This window comes from Trachypithecus francoisi, unplaced genomic scaffold, assembly GCF_009764315.1.
Source record: "Trachypithecus francoisi isolate TF-2019V2 unplaced genomic scaffold, Tfra_2.0 Lachesis_group17, whole genome shotgun sequence".
In the NCBI taxonomy this organism is placed as follows: domain Eukaryota; kingdom Metazoa; phylum Chordata; class Mammalia; order Primates; family Cercopithecidae; genus Trachypithecus; species Trachypithecus francoisi.
This window is the reverse complement of record NW_022681462.1, coordinates 53521626-53536500: the sequence shown is the minus strand read 5'-3', so window position 1 is coordinate 53536500 and position 14875 is coordinate 53521626. Positions and strand designations below refer to the sequence as shown.

Sequence of the window (14875 nt, the reverse complement as noted above, 5' to 3'; positions counted from 1 at the left end):
CCTGAACAGATGAATGGATAAAGAAAATGTGGTGTATATACACAATGGAATACTATTCAGCCTTAAAAAAGAAGAAAATCCTATTATTTGCAACACCATGGATGAGCCTGGAGGACATTATGTTAAGTGAAATAAGCCAGGCACAGAAAGACAAATACCTTCTGATATCACTTACATGTGGAGTCTGAAAAGCAGAGTAGAATGGTAGTTACCAGGGTTAGTGAGTGATGTGGCATTGGGGGATGCTGATCAAAGAATACAAAATTTCAGTTAGGAAGAATAAGTTCAAGAGATCCATTGCACAACGCGGTGATTATGATGAATAACAAGGTATTTATACTCAAAAATTGCTAAGAGAGTAGATGTTAAGTTTTCTCACCACAAAAAAATGGTACATGAGGTAATGCGTATGTTCATTAGTTTGATTTAGCCATTCCACGATGAATACATATATTGAAACATCATGTCATACACTAACATGGTTTGGATGTGTGTCCCCTCCAACTTTCATGTTGCATGTGATTCCCAGTGTTGGAGGTGGGGCCTGGTGGGACATGTTTGGGTAACAGAGGTGGATCCCTCATGAATGCTTGGTGCCATCCTGGCAGTAATGAGTGAGTTCCTGCGAGGTCATGTGAGATCTGGTTGTTTGTGGGACCTCCCCCATCTCTCTCTTGCCCTCACTGTCTCCATGTGATACACTAACTCCCCACTTGCCTTCTGCCATGATTGAAAGCTTCCTTGGGCCTCACCAGAAGCAAAGCAGATGCTGACGCCATTCCTCTTGTACAGCCTGCAGAATCGTGAGCCAATTAAACCTATTTTCCTTATAAATTACCCAGCCTCAGGTATTTTGTATAGGAATGCAAGAATGGACTAATACATGCACCATAAATATATTTGGTAAGGTGGGCCAAGAAAAGAAAAAAAGAGGGCTGGGCATGGTGGCTCCCAGCATTTTGGGAGGCTGAGGTTGGTGGATCGCCTGAGGTCAGGAGTTCGAGACCAGCTTGGCCAACATGGTGAAACTCCGTCTCTACTAAAAATACAAAAAATAGCTGGGCATGGTGGTGTGTGCCTGTAATCTCAGCTACTTGGGAGGCTGAGGCAGGAGAATTGCTTGAACCTGGGAGGCGGAGGTTGCAGTGAGCCAAAATCACGCCACTGCACACTCTAGCCTAGGCAACTGAGTGAGACTTCATCTCAAAAAAGAAAAAAAAAGAAAAAGAAAAAAGAGAAGGCATACAAAAATAAGAAAGGGAATGAAAAAGGTGGCAAAACTCAGATTCTGTACAGAATTAACAGACATTATAGAATATTGTGAATAACTTTATGCCAAGAAGTTTGAAATACATGTAAAATGGGAAAAAAATCTTAGAAAATATATTACTGTATTATATTACATATAATAATACTAATACTAGTATAATAATTTAAAAACTAGATAAATTATACAACCATTGTAGTAATTGAATCAAAAGATAAAAATTTTCCTCCAAAGCAAACAGCAGCACAGATTGTTTCACAGGAGTGTTCTATCAAAGATTAAAGGGAAAAATAATTCCAATTTTAAACAAATTGCTCCATAACATAGAACACGAAGTTACATTTCTCACCCATTTTATGAAACCAGGATAAACAGACAAGAGAATTACGAGAAGCGAAAATTGCAGTGTTACTTCTTTATGAACAGATGCAAAATCTTAGAATATTAGCAAATTGACCTAGTATTTTTTTTTTTTTTTTTGACAGGGTCTCACTTTGTCACTCAAGCTAAGAGTGCAGTGGTGCAATCACAGCTCACTACAGCCTTGACTTCTGGGGCTCAGCAATACTCCCACCTCAGCCTCCTGAGCAGCTGGGACTACATACGAGTGCCACCATGCCTAGTTTTTTTTTTTTTTTTAGAGACAGGGTGCCACAAATTCAGGCTCAAACCATGTTCCCACTTCAGGCTCCCAAAATGCTGGGATTACAGGTGTGAGCCACCATGCCCAGCCTTGATTTAGTAGTGTTTAAAAAAAAAAATCATTGCCAAAATGAGAAAAATCATATGACTATCTCAACAGATTCAGAAAAGTCACTCAATAAAATTGAACCCTCTGCCATAATAAAAGTTCTTAATAAACCAGGAACAAAAGATAATCTTCTTAACCTGATAAAGGGTGTCTAACAAAAACCTACAACACTGTCAGAGTTGATGAAAATTTCAAATCGACAACCAGAATGGAGGCCTAGTGTTAACACTTCTGTTCAACCTTGTACTGAATTTCTAGCTAACCATATAAGACAAGAAAAGGGGGAGGTGTAAGGCTTAGAATGGAAGAAACAAAACCATTATTGCCAAATGCAGTGCCTCACACCTGTAATCCCAACACTGGGATGCCAAGGTGGGCGGATCCTTTAAGTTCAGGAGTTAGAGACCAGCCTGGGCAACATGGTGAAACCCTATCTCTACAAAAAAATACAAAAATTAGGAGGGTGTGGAGGTGCCCACCTGTAGTCCCAGCTATGCGGGAAGCTGAGATGGAAGGATCACTTGAGGCTTAGGTTGTAGGGAGCTGAGATTGCATCACTGCACTCCAGCCTGGGCAACCGAGCAAGACTCTGTCTCAAACAAACAAACAAAAAATCCAAAACAACCAAAAACCAAAACATTATTATTTGTAAATGACATTTTTAGAAAATATTACAAAAGGTCGGGCGCGGTGGCTCAAGCCTGTAATCCCAGCACTTTGGGAGGTCGAGACGGGCGGATCATGAGGTCAGGAGATCGAGACCATCCTGGCTAATACGGTGAAACCCCGTCTCTACTAAAAAAATACAAAAAACTAGCTGGGCGAGGTGGCGGGCGCCTGTAATCCCAGCTACTCCGGAGGCTGAGGCAGGAGAATGGCAGGAACCCAGGAGGCGGAGCTTGCAGTGAGCTGAGATCTGGCCACTGCACTCCAGCCTGGGCGACAGAGCGAGACTCCTTCTCAAAAAAAAAAAAAAGAAAATATTACAAAACAGTTCCCTCTGTCAAGTAGATAACATTTTTTTCTACATAACCCCAAAACGTGTTAGATACATTATTAAAAATAAGAGAGTTTAGTCAAGTGGCTAGATATAAAATTGATTTACATAAAATATTGCACTTCTATGCCTCAGCAAAAAACAAACATTAATTTAAGAAAAGAAATAATTGGCCGGGCGCAGTGGCTCACACCTGTAATCCCAGCACTTTGGAAAGCTGAGGTGGGTGGATCACTTGCAGTCAGGAGTTCGAGACCAGCCTGGCCAACATAGTGGAACCCCGTCCCTACTAAAAATACAAAATTAACCAGGTGTGGTGGTGTACACCTGTAATCCTAGCTACTTGGGAGGTTGAGGCAGGAGAATCGCTTGAACCTGGGAGGCAGAGGTTGCAGTGAGCAGAGATGGTGCCACCGGACTCCAGCCTGGGTGACAAAGTGAAACTCCATCTCAAAAAAAAAAAAAGAAAGAAAGAAAAAGAAAATATAGCATATTTGAATGACCTCTAGAAAGAAGCATTTCTTTTTAAATTATTTTTGATGACAAATCATAATTGTATAAATTTATTGGGTACAATGGGATGTTTTGATACACATACAAAATATGGAATGATTAATCACACCAATGAATATATCCATCAGTTCATTTACGTTTTATGGTGAGAAGTATTTCTTCAGTAAGTTGCAAAGAGATCATATAAGATACAATTATTATTTCAACTTTATGTACAAAAATCTGAAACTTAGAGCAATTAAATTTGTCCAGAGTCACCCAAGCCAGCATTCAAACCCTGGAAATGCAGTATGTGGGCTGTCATTCTTAACCTCAATGCTGTACAGGCATTTTGTGCGTGTTCCATACATCAATTTCCTTTTCTCCCTCTTTTAATTTTTATTATTTATTTATTCATGTCAGATGGGTAATGTGCCCACGTTGTAACAAGGTTTGATGTGGTTTGGCTGTGTGTCCCCATCAAAATCTCATGTTGAATCATAATTCCCAATGTTGGGGGAGTGACCCAGTAGAGGTGATTGGATAATGGGGGCAATTTCCTCGTTCTGTTCTCGTGATAATGAGTGAGTTCTCATGAGATCTGATAGTTTAAAAGTGTGTGGCACTTCCCTCCTCGCTTCCTCTCTCTCCTGCCACCACGTGGAGAAGGTGCTTCCTCCCCTTCCCCTTCTGCCATGATGGTAAGTTTCCTGAGGCCTCCCAGTCATGCTCCTGTTAAGCCTGCAGAACCCTGAGTCAATTAAACCTCTCATCTTCAGAAATTATCCAGTCCCAGGTAGTTCTTTATAGCTGTGTGAAAACAGACTAATACAGGTTTGAGGGAGGCATATCTCAAACATGCGTGTGAAAACCTAATCATCACACTTACGAACTACAAAAGGATCTCCCCATCTCCCTTCTCTTCTTAATCAAGCCTTCCCTTTTTCTCACTCTAAATAAACTGTTCCCTACTTTGCACTCCAGTAGCAGCCTATACATCCCTATAGCATTTACTTTATACCTTGCATTATTTTCTCAGGTTTCTCTACATATACATGGGTATATACATACAGTAGGTCTGGAAAGATAGGCAAGAAGTGTCCACAATGTAGATGATATTACTATTATTAAATTGAGCAGTTTGGGTAAGAGGTTGATGATAATAACAACGCTCTAATTTCGTTAACAATAAATATTTCAACTTCACAATATACTCCAATACATAAAACGTCTTAAAAACTTCAAAGAGCTGATAAAAGAGTGAAAAATTACAAGACAAAAATATAAGCCTAGGCAACATGGTGAAACCCAGTCTCTACAAAACATATGAAAAATTAGCTGGCCATGGTGGCGCACACCTGTGGTAACAACTACTTGAGAGGCTGAGGTGGCAGGCTCACTTGAGCCAGGATCACACCACTGCACTCCAGCCTGGGTGACAGAGTGAGAATCTGTCTCAAACAAAAAGGAAAGGCGAAGGGAAAGAAAGGGAAGGGAAGGGGAGCAGGGGGAGGGGAGGGGGAAGAAAGGAAAGGAAAAGAAAGGAAAAAGGAAAGAAAAGGAGAAGGAGAAAGGAAAGGGGAGGGGAGGGGAAGGGAGGGGAAGAGAGGAGGGGAGGGGAGGGTAGAAGAGGGGAGGGGAGGGCAGAGGAGGGGAGAGGAGAGGACTCTTAAGGAGAGGATTCCAAGAGGTAAGTGAAGGATGGTAGACACTTTTGCCCTGAAGGTATTTGCCAACCTTAGAGAAATTGGGCTTCAGTTTTGATGACTGAAGCTTCTTGGAAGGAGACCCACTTTCCTTAAAACTAAGACTCCAAAGTGCTACATCCTCAAGGTAATGGTAAAGAGGAAATAAATCCATCCCACTCCTCTCTACCTCATGTCCAGGGAACCTCAAGAAAAGTTGTCCTTGATATAAACAGAGAAATGGAAAAAATTATCTCTTAGAGGTTATAATCGCAAACTTAGTGCCTTATAGATAGTAACCTATACACCCACATCACCTAAGTAGTTCAAAAGAACTCCAAGCTCAGCTTAAAGTGGTCCTGAACTGGTAATGCATTTAGGCACCTAGAAGAAGCAAATGCAAGTTCTTTCTGGAGAAATGTACCTTCACTTAAGGCAGTGCTATCAACCGGGGTGAAAATTTTCACCAAAAAATTTCAAGGAAAATTAGCAACTCACAGTAAAAGTAAACACAGAATGAAGGAAACAAGGCACGATGAAGGACTACCAGCAAAAATAATTGACAAAAGTCCTATTTTATGAAAATCAAATATTACAATAGGATTATCAGTCATTTTAGAAAACTATCCTTGCACTAATTAAGAAATAAATGATGCACTTTCTTTTCTTTCTTTTTTTTTTTTTTTTGAGATGGAGCTTTGCTCTTGTTGCCCTGGCTGGAGTGCAATGGTGCAATCTCAGCTCACTGCAACCTCCGCCTCCCGGGTTCAAGTGACTCTCCTGCCTCAGCCTCCCAAGTAGCTGGGATTACAGGCATTTGGCACCATGCCCAGCTAATTTTGTATTTTTAGGAGGGATGGGGTTTTTCTCCATGTTGGTCAGGCTGTTCTCAAACTCCTGATATCAGGTGACCCACCCACCCGGCCTCAGCCTCCCAAAGTGCTGGGATTACACGCGTGAGCCACTGAACTTTTAATTATATGTAGAAACTGGAAACTCTAAAAATATAACCTAACAGGTGTTTTTTTGTTTTGTTTTCTGTTTTGGGGGGTTTTTTTTTAGACAGAGTCTTGCTCTGTTGCCCAGTCTGGAGTGCAGTGGTGCTATCCCAGCTCACTGCAACCTCCGCCTCCTGAGATCAAGTGATTCTCCTGTCTCAGCCTCCCAAGTAGCTGGGATTACAGGCGCATGCCACCATGCCTGGCTAATTTTGCATTTTTAGTAAAGATGGGGTTTCACCATGCTAGTCAGCCTTGGCTTCCCAAAGTGCTGGGATTACAGGTGTGAGCCACCACACCTGGCCAACAGGTTTTTTTTTAACATGAGAAAATTTCTCAAAATGAAAAATATAGTAATCATAATTAAAATTGATAATTTGATAATCAATGTTAACAGAATAGATTCAGAAGAAGGGAGACTTAATGAACTAGAAGATAGGGTGGACGAAGTCATTCAAACTACAACAAAGAAAGCAAGAGATAGGCCAGGCACGGTGGCTCAAGCCTGTAATCCCAGCACTTTGGGAGGCCGAGACGGGCGGATCACGAGGTCAGGAGATCGAGACCATCCTGGCTAACAGGGTGAAACCCCGTCTCTACTAAAAATACAAAAAAACTAGCCGGGCGAGGTGGCAGGCGCCTGTGGTCCCAGCTACTCCGGAGGCTGAGGCAGGGGAATGGCATAAACCCGGGAGGCGGAGCTTGCAGTGAGCTGAGATCCGGCCACTGCACTCTAGCCCGGGCAACAGAGCAAGACTCCGTCTCAAAGAAAAAAAAAGAAAGCGAGAGATGAAAAAAATGAAAGGTTAAGGAGAGAGTAGAGAGAATGGGACAGAAGCAATATTTGAAGAGATTAATGGCTGAGAATTGTCTACAGTTGATGAAAGACACCAAGCCATAAATTTGAGAAGTCCAACAAATCCCAAGATAAATTAAAAAATACACATCTATTAAAACTGTAGAACACCAAAGACAAAAATATAATAAAAGTAGCCAGGAGGTGGGATACGGAATGGGGTAGGGAGAATGTATTCAAATAAGGAGCATGCAGTCAAACAGCTAAATTTTTTTTTTTTTTTTTTTTTTGAGATGGAGTCTCACTCTTTCACCCAGGCTGGAGTGCAGTGACACGATCTTGGCTCACTGCCACCTCCACCTCCTGAGATCAAACGATTCTCCTGCCTCAGCCTCCGAAGTAACTGAGATTACAGGCACCCATCACCACGCCCAGCTAATTTTTGTATTTTTAGATGAGACAGGGTTTCACCACGTTGGCCAGGCTGGTCTCGAACACCTGACCTCAGGTGATTCACCTACCTTGGCCTCCCAAAGTGCTGGGATTACAGGCATGAGCCACTGCGCCTGGCCAAACAGTTGAGTTTGTAACAGCAACAGTGAAAGTCAGAAAACAATGGAATAATACTTTCCTTCTTTTTTTTTTTTTTAACGAAGCACTAACCAAGAAGTAGGGAATACACTACTACACTAAAAGATAAAATACAAAGTCTTTACTCAGAAAAAAATTCTTGTAAGAATGAAGGCAATGGGAGGTTGAGGCTGCAGTGAGCTGTGATTGCACCACTGCATTCCAGGGTGCCAGAGTGAGACCCTGTCTCAAAAAATAAAAATAAAAAATAAAATTAAGATTGATGGCAAAATAAAAATGTTACCAGAAAACAAACAGAGATCATTCACTAACAGAAAAGAAACATTAAAGGAAATTCTAAACAACACATTAAGACAGAAGGAAACGGAACCAAATGAAAGTTCTGAGATGCAAGAAGGAATAGTGAGGAAGAAATATAAGCCAGGCACTTTGGTTAATGCCTATAATCCCAGCATTTTGGAAGGCTTGAGGTGGGAGGATTGCTTGAGCCCAGGAGTTCAAGATCAGCCTGGGCAACATAGAGAAACTATGCCTCTACAAAAAAATTAGCCAGGCCTGGTGGCATACTCCTATAGTCCCTGCTAGTCAGGAGGCTGAGGTGGGAGGATCACTTGAGCCCAGGAAGTGAAGGCCACAGTGAGCCAAGATCGCACCACAGCACCCCAGTCTGCTGACAGAGCAAGACCTAATCTCTTTGAAAAGAAGAGAGAAAGAGAGAGAGAGAGGAAGGAAGGGAGGGAGGGAGGGAGGAAAATAAGCTAGATGGGGGCCATGGAGGTCAGAAGTCAGAATCCACTAAGGAGTATGTAATAACTTACCTGCTGAATCAAAACAATTGAAAATTTATTTAAAAATTTTAAGGGCCGAGCATGATGACTCATGGCTGTAATCTCTGCACTTTGTGAGGCCAAAATGGGATTGCTTGAGCCCAGGAGTTTGAGACCAGCCTGGGCAACACAGGGAGACCCCATCTCTACTAAAAAAAAACAACAAAAAATAATTAGCCCAGGCACGGTGGGGCGTGCCTATAGTCCCAGCTACTTGGGAGGCTAAGGCAGGAAAATCGCTTCAGCCCAGAAGGATGAGGCTGCATTGAGCCATCATTGTGCCACTGCACTCCAACCTGGGCAACAAGTGACCCGTCTCAAAAATAAAAAATAAAAATTTTAAGAAATGTGATAATATATGGGTAAATATCAATGAATAGGCCAAGTGTGGCGGCTCACACCTATAATCCCAGCACTTTGGGAGGCTGAGGCGGGAGGACCACTTGAGCCCAGGAATTTGAGACCAGCCTGGGCAACACGGTGAAACTCTGCCTCTACAAAAACAACAACAAAAACAACAAAAATTTGCTGGACATGGTGGCCTGTGCAGTTAGTTCCCGCTACTCAGGAGCCTGAGGTGTGAGGATTGCTTAATTTAGGGAAGTGGAGGTGGAGGTTGCAGCGAGCAGAGATGCCACTGCACTCCAGAGTGAGACTCTGTCTCAAAAAAAAAAAAAAAAGGATATTGACCACACAATAACTGTAATATCTTGTCAGGTTCAAAATAAAAACAGATGAGAATTAAAAATGGCAAAAATAACAAAAGTTGAATGGAGCTAAATAGAGCTTAAATTGTGTACAACATTGTTAGTTTATTACACTGGGACTCAGCATTTCTATTTCATTTAGCGTTTTCTTTTGGTCTATTAATTTAATCAGTTTTCTTTATTTCTGCTAACATGTAAAAGAAAGCTTATTTGCTGTGAGGTATATAAAATTATGTATAATACCTCAATATTAATTCTATTTTCTAATTATATATTTGTAAACTGTTCTATGTTCTTATTATTCTTGTCTTCTTGGTCCATCCTAGACTTAGTGGGGTATTAAAATCTACTTTGCTCATGTTTCTGCCCATTTCTTCTTGTAGTTCTAACAGATTTTGCTTTGTGCACTTTGTTGTTTTTGACAAATCTGGTTTTATGAAGCCTCTGCTCTCAACCTTGCAATGATTTTTCATCATATGTGGAATAAAAATCTAAAACACTTGTCAAGTTCTGCAAAGAGCCTATATGATCTGGTTCCTGGCTACCTCATTTCCTGCCATTCTCTCTGTCAAACTTTTTTTTTTTTTTTTTTTTTCTTGAGACAGAGTCTCACTCCATCACCCAGGCTGGAGTGCAGTGGTGTGATCTCGGCTCACTGCCATCCTCTCCTCCCGGGTTCAAGGGACTCTCCTGCCTCAACTTCCCAAGGAGCTGGGACTACAGGCATACACCACGACGCCTGGCTAATTTGTGTATTTTCAGTAGAGACGGGGTTTCGCCACGTTGGCGAGGCTGGTCTTAAACTCCTGATCTCAAATGATCTGCCCGCCTTGGCCTCCCAAAGTGCTGGGATTACAGGTATGAGCCACCGCACCCCAACTCCGATTTTCTTGAACATGCCAAACATATGCCTGTTTTGGGCCTTTAGTGGCTACTCCTGGAACTTGGAAAGCTCTTGTCCCAACTATGTTCCTGGCTCAATCCCTTAGACTTCATTCAAGATGCTGCTCAAATATCTCCTAAGAAAGACTATCTCTAGTTTCCCTGTGTCAAAATCACATCCCCACTGCCCCCATACTTTCTCTGCTTTTACTATTTTATCATTTGCATACAACGTATCACTACCGTAGTCCCCCCTTATCCTTGGTTTCAGTCTCCTGTAGTATATTTCGACAGAGACCACATTCACATAACTTTTATTACAATATTATTCATTATTGTTAATCTCTTACCATGCCTTATAAATTAGGCTTTATCACTGGTATGTGTGTAAAGGAAAAAGTATGGAATATTTCAGGTTTGGCACTATCCCAGGTTTCAGGTATCCACGAGGGGTCTTGGGACATATCCCCCATGGATTACTGTGGGATCCTGTGTTGAAAATTACATATTTTTCATCTGCAGTATAATGTGTTATAGGGGTAGAAACTTCATTATTGTGTTCACCCATGTATCTCAAGCTGGTACATAGTATTCAACAAATATCAGCTGAATGAATGAAACTTATTGCTTTAGTTTTTGGTTGTTCCTCTTATCAATCAGTATTAGTTATCTTCTAGAATGTGGTTTTGCTTTCCGTTCTTTGATATTAATATTGTCACCATCATTTTTTGTTCATGAAGACTTATCTACTTTTGTCTGTATCTTAATTTTTACTCCAGTTCGTGTTTCTCTATTCCAAGTAGCAAATATTACATATATTTTCATGTTGTTTTTATTTATTTTTTATTTTTTTTTGAGACGCAGTCTCGCTCTGTCACCCAGACTGGAGGGCAGTGGCGTGATCTTGGCTCACTGCAACCTCTGCCTCCCAGGTTCAAGCAATTCTTCTGCTTCAGCCTCCCGAGTAGCTGGCATTACAGGCACCTGCCACCATGCCCGGCTAATTTTTGTATTTGTGGTAGAGATGGGGTTTCACCATGTTGGTCAGACTGGTCTTGAACTCCTGACCTCAAGTGATCTGCTCACCTCGGCCTCCCAAAGTGCTGGGATTACAGGCGCGAGCCACCGCGCCTGGCCTTCATGTTGTTTTTTAATTCAAAGATTTGTCTTTTATATATGATATTAAGCATTTCCATTTATCCAGTTATTTCTGTAATCCTACATTATGTTTTATAAATTTTGTTCTCTTAGTATTTCATTCCCTCTGCTATTTGATAAAACTTACTTTCTCAGACTATATGATAAGCTAGCTAATGGCAAAGGGATAGGAAACGGGAAGTGGAAGACATTATAAAATCCCAATCACAGCTTCCTGACCAATGGAATCAAGCAAAGTCTGTACTAATCCCCATTTCTTCTTTATCCTAGGGTGTGTGTGTGTCTGTGTGTGTGTGTGTCTATGAAACCTTTCAACCAATTTCTTCTTTGTACTCTGTTTTCCCTTGATGATTACATTTGTTTGTTGGTGGTAAGTTTTATAATTTAGTCCTTAGGTTACAGAGCATCACGTAGAGATTTTTGACTGAACTAGAAGAATAATGAACATGACTGAGAAACCCAGAGACTGATCAGACTTAGCATCTTCCCTCTGGAGGAGAGTACACATTTCTTGTTTTGTTCTGTTCTGTGACAGGATCTCACTCTGCAGGGTTCACTGAAGCTCAGGCCTCCTAGATTCACTCAGGCGATCCTCCCACCTCAGCCTCCCCAGTAGCTGGGACTATACGTACCTGCCACCATGCTCAGGTAACTTTTCTGTAGAAACGGGGTTTTGCCATGTTGCCCAGGTGCGTCTCAAACTCCTGGGCTCAAGTGATCCTCCCACTTCAGCCTCGCAAAGTGCTAAGATTACCGCGGCCCCTAGCAAAGTACACACTTTTGGTTAAATAAGAGAAGCTGCATTATTTCAAGAGGGGGAATGGTGGTATGGCTACTGCTGTTGTTTGGAAGTATGGCTAGAGGTATGTATAAAAAATGTTGACTACTGGCTGTGCACGGTGGCTCATGCCTGTAATCACAGCACTTTGGGAAGCTGAGGCAGATGGATCACCTGAGATTAGGAGTTCAAGACCAGCCTGGCCAACATGGTGAAACCCTGTCTCTGCTACAAAAATTAGCCAGGCACGGTGGCGCATGCCTCTAATCCCAGCTACTCAGGAGGCTGAGGCAGGAGAATCGCTTGAACCCAGGAGGTGGAGGTTGCAGTGAGCCAAGACTGCACCACTACACTCCAGCCTGGGCAACAGAGTGAGAATCCATCTCAAAAAAAAAAAAAATTGTTGACTAACAAGGTGAACCACTGTGGACAGAGCAGATTAGAACTCTGCATCTCCTTTGAGTATACTTTTGTGTTAGTACACTTTCCAGATTCCCCTGAAGCTAGGGTTCCAGAGGCAAAGTTAGTTTCTCTACCCAATTGCATGGTGCCAGATTTTTCCTATAGCAATGTCTTGTTCAGATACTTGCTTTGAAGGTGTCAAGAGAGTTTTTTGTGGAAATAGTGGTGGCAGCAACTTCCTCATTGCTGGACAACTTTAACAGTGTGTTCTTGAAGTCAAAAGTCCAAGGTGGGCTTCCTGACTTCCTCTCTTCTTGGTTGGAGCAGAAGTAGTAGCATTTCTGGCTAGTCCGGCTGGTCATGTTTATGGTGGAATCTTTCCTGGAGACTCATCATAGAGCCCTATGTAACCATTCTGTAGACATCTAGTTTCCTATATGAAACCCGTTCCTGCTTATGTTAATGTTTTTTGATTCTTAAATCCAAACTCTGATCGGTAAACTAAAAATTCGAAAATTTTCTTTTTCCAGGTAAATCTCATTTAAATGAGTTGTTGAAATGTTCATTTAGCCTCTTTTCACTGAGTAAGAAACTTAGTTTTGTAAATAGTCTTTGGCATTATCTATCCTTGGTTAGTCTGAGCATATATGATACAAAATGTAGTCAAACACCGTAAGTGGTTCATGCCTCTTTCCCAGCAATTCGGAAGGCTGAGGCGGGAGGATTGCTTGAGCCCAGGAGTTGGAGACCAACCTGGGCAACACAGGGAGACACTGTCTCTACAAAAAAAAAAAAAAAAAAAAAAAAATACATATATATATATAGTCAAACAAGTTATTTCATCTCTTAAGGGGAAAGAGCTCTCTGCAGTTCAACACATTGTTATCCATTGTGCAAAAATGATCATTGCCATGCTCTGATAGTTTTAAAATGATTAGACAGGAAAGTCATTATATTGCAAACTGGTGTTCAGAAATGTTAGGATTTTCAATATTTTTATTTTCCAAACATTATTTTAAAAGAACATTAAAAGCATTAGAAATACAAATCTTGCCTAATGGTTAACATAAGAACAATTATTATAAAATGTTTAAAATACATCACATACTTTGCATCACAGTAAGCATCAAGAGAACTAATTGACATATCCTGATAATTAATCATATTCAACTGAATTCTCATTACTTTTAGTTCTCATTTTAGCCCTTATGAAGAGGTAAGTTATATATGTCTACCTCCTGTACCATGACACCTTTATTATGTTAACACAGGTAGAGGTAGACATATATAACTTACGAAGAAACAAGTGATGTCTACATCTCTATATCTACATATAGAGATACAGATATGGAGGGGCTGCGAATCGAGCCCACTACATATTTCATGCAATTTATAACAATCATTTCATTTTTTAAACTTTTCTTTTGGAGATAATTTTTTGATGAGCATAAAGAGACAATACCTCATATGCACCTGCTTAGTTTTCTTTGTGCTATAATTTTTACCTCCCAATGATGGGCCTCATGCCAGTCAAATCATCTCAGACTCAAATGTCACACAGAAAACCTGCCATTTTAAATTTTATAAATAGAAATTACTTTTGTGTTAATCTTTTATTACATCACATTTGAAATGCCTAGCCAAAAAAATAGATGTATGCCTTTAAAAATGTGATTCTTGATTAATGTTTTATTCTTTATAAAGTTATTTGGCATACTGGGGTAAATACCAGGTTTTGAATTAAGACAAAAATCGAATTCCTAATTTGCCACAATTCTTCAAATGATCTTGGGAGAGAATATTACATTTCTTAATTCTTTGTTAAAAAGAGATAATAGGCCAGGTGCACTGGCTCATGCCTGTAATCCCAGCACTTTGGGAGGCCGAGGTGGGTGGATCACGAGGTCAGGAGTTTGAGACCAGCCTGGCTAACATGGTGAAACCTTGTCTCTAGTAAAAATACAAAAATTAGCTGGGCATGGTGGTGTGCACCTGTAGTCCCAGCTACTCAGGAGGCTGAGGCAGGAGAATCGCTTGAACCCAGGAGGTGGTGGTTGCAGTGAGCTGAGATCGTGCCACTGTACTCCAGCCTAGGCAACAAGAGTGAGACTCCATCTTAAAAAAAAAAAAAAGAAAGAAAGAAAAGAAAAGAAAGGGAAAAAGGGAAGGAGGGAGGGAGAAAGGGAAAGAAGGAGGGAGTAGGTAGGCAAATCAGTCTAAAAGGTGAACTTAAAAACAAAGTAATCTGAGGCTATCCCTGGGTGTGGCAAGAAAAACATTTAGAAGAAAAGGAAAACAAAATAAAACGTATGCCTCATATTTAAATCTCAAAAATAGAAATAACTGATCAATACTGAAAGGTAACAGTTGTAAGATGAGGTTGAGCAGAGTTCTAACTGAATATCTATTCTGTCTTCTCCATACCTCTCATGACCCCTGTATTTGGGGATAACTGGGGGAGGAAACTATAAATTAAATGCCTTTCAGCTGGATGTAGTTTCTCACGCCTGTAATCCTAGCACTTTGGGAGGCCGAGGCAGGTGC

General features: G+C 41.0%; 1 long non-coding RNA gene and 1 other non-coding gene across 2 annotated transcripts; both read right to left on the bottom strand.

Annotated features, from left to right (window-relative positions):
- Positions 1–4306: 4306 nt before the first annotated feature.
- Positions 4307–4411, bottom strand: LOC117063180. Its single transcript, XR_004428791.1, has one exon. It is a non-coding gene; the product is annotated as a small nucleolar RNA U13 (small nucleolar RNA).
- Positions 4412–13309: 8898 nt separating this feature from the next.
- LOC117062312 lies at positions 13310–14464 on the bottom strand. Its single transcript, XR_004428300.1, has 2 exons — positions 13649–14464; positions 13310–13566 (listed from the first exon to the last, which is right to left on the bottom strand). It is a non-coding gene; the product is annotated as an uncharacterized LOC117062312 (long non-coding RNA).
- Positions 14465–14875: the final 411 nt, after the last annotated feature.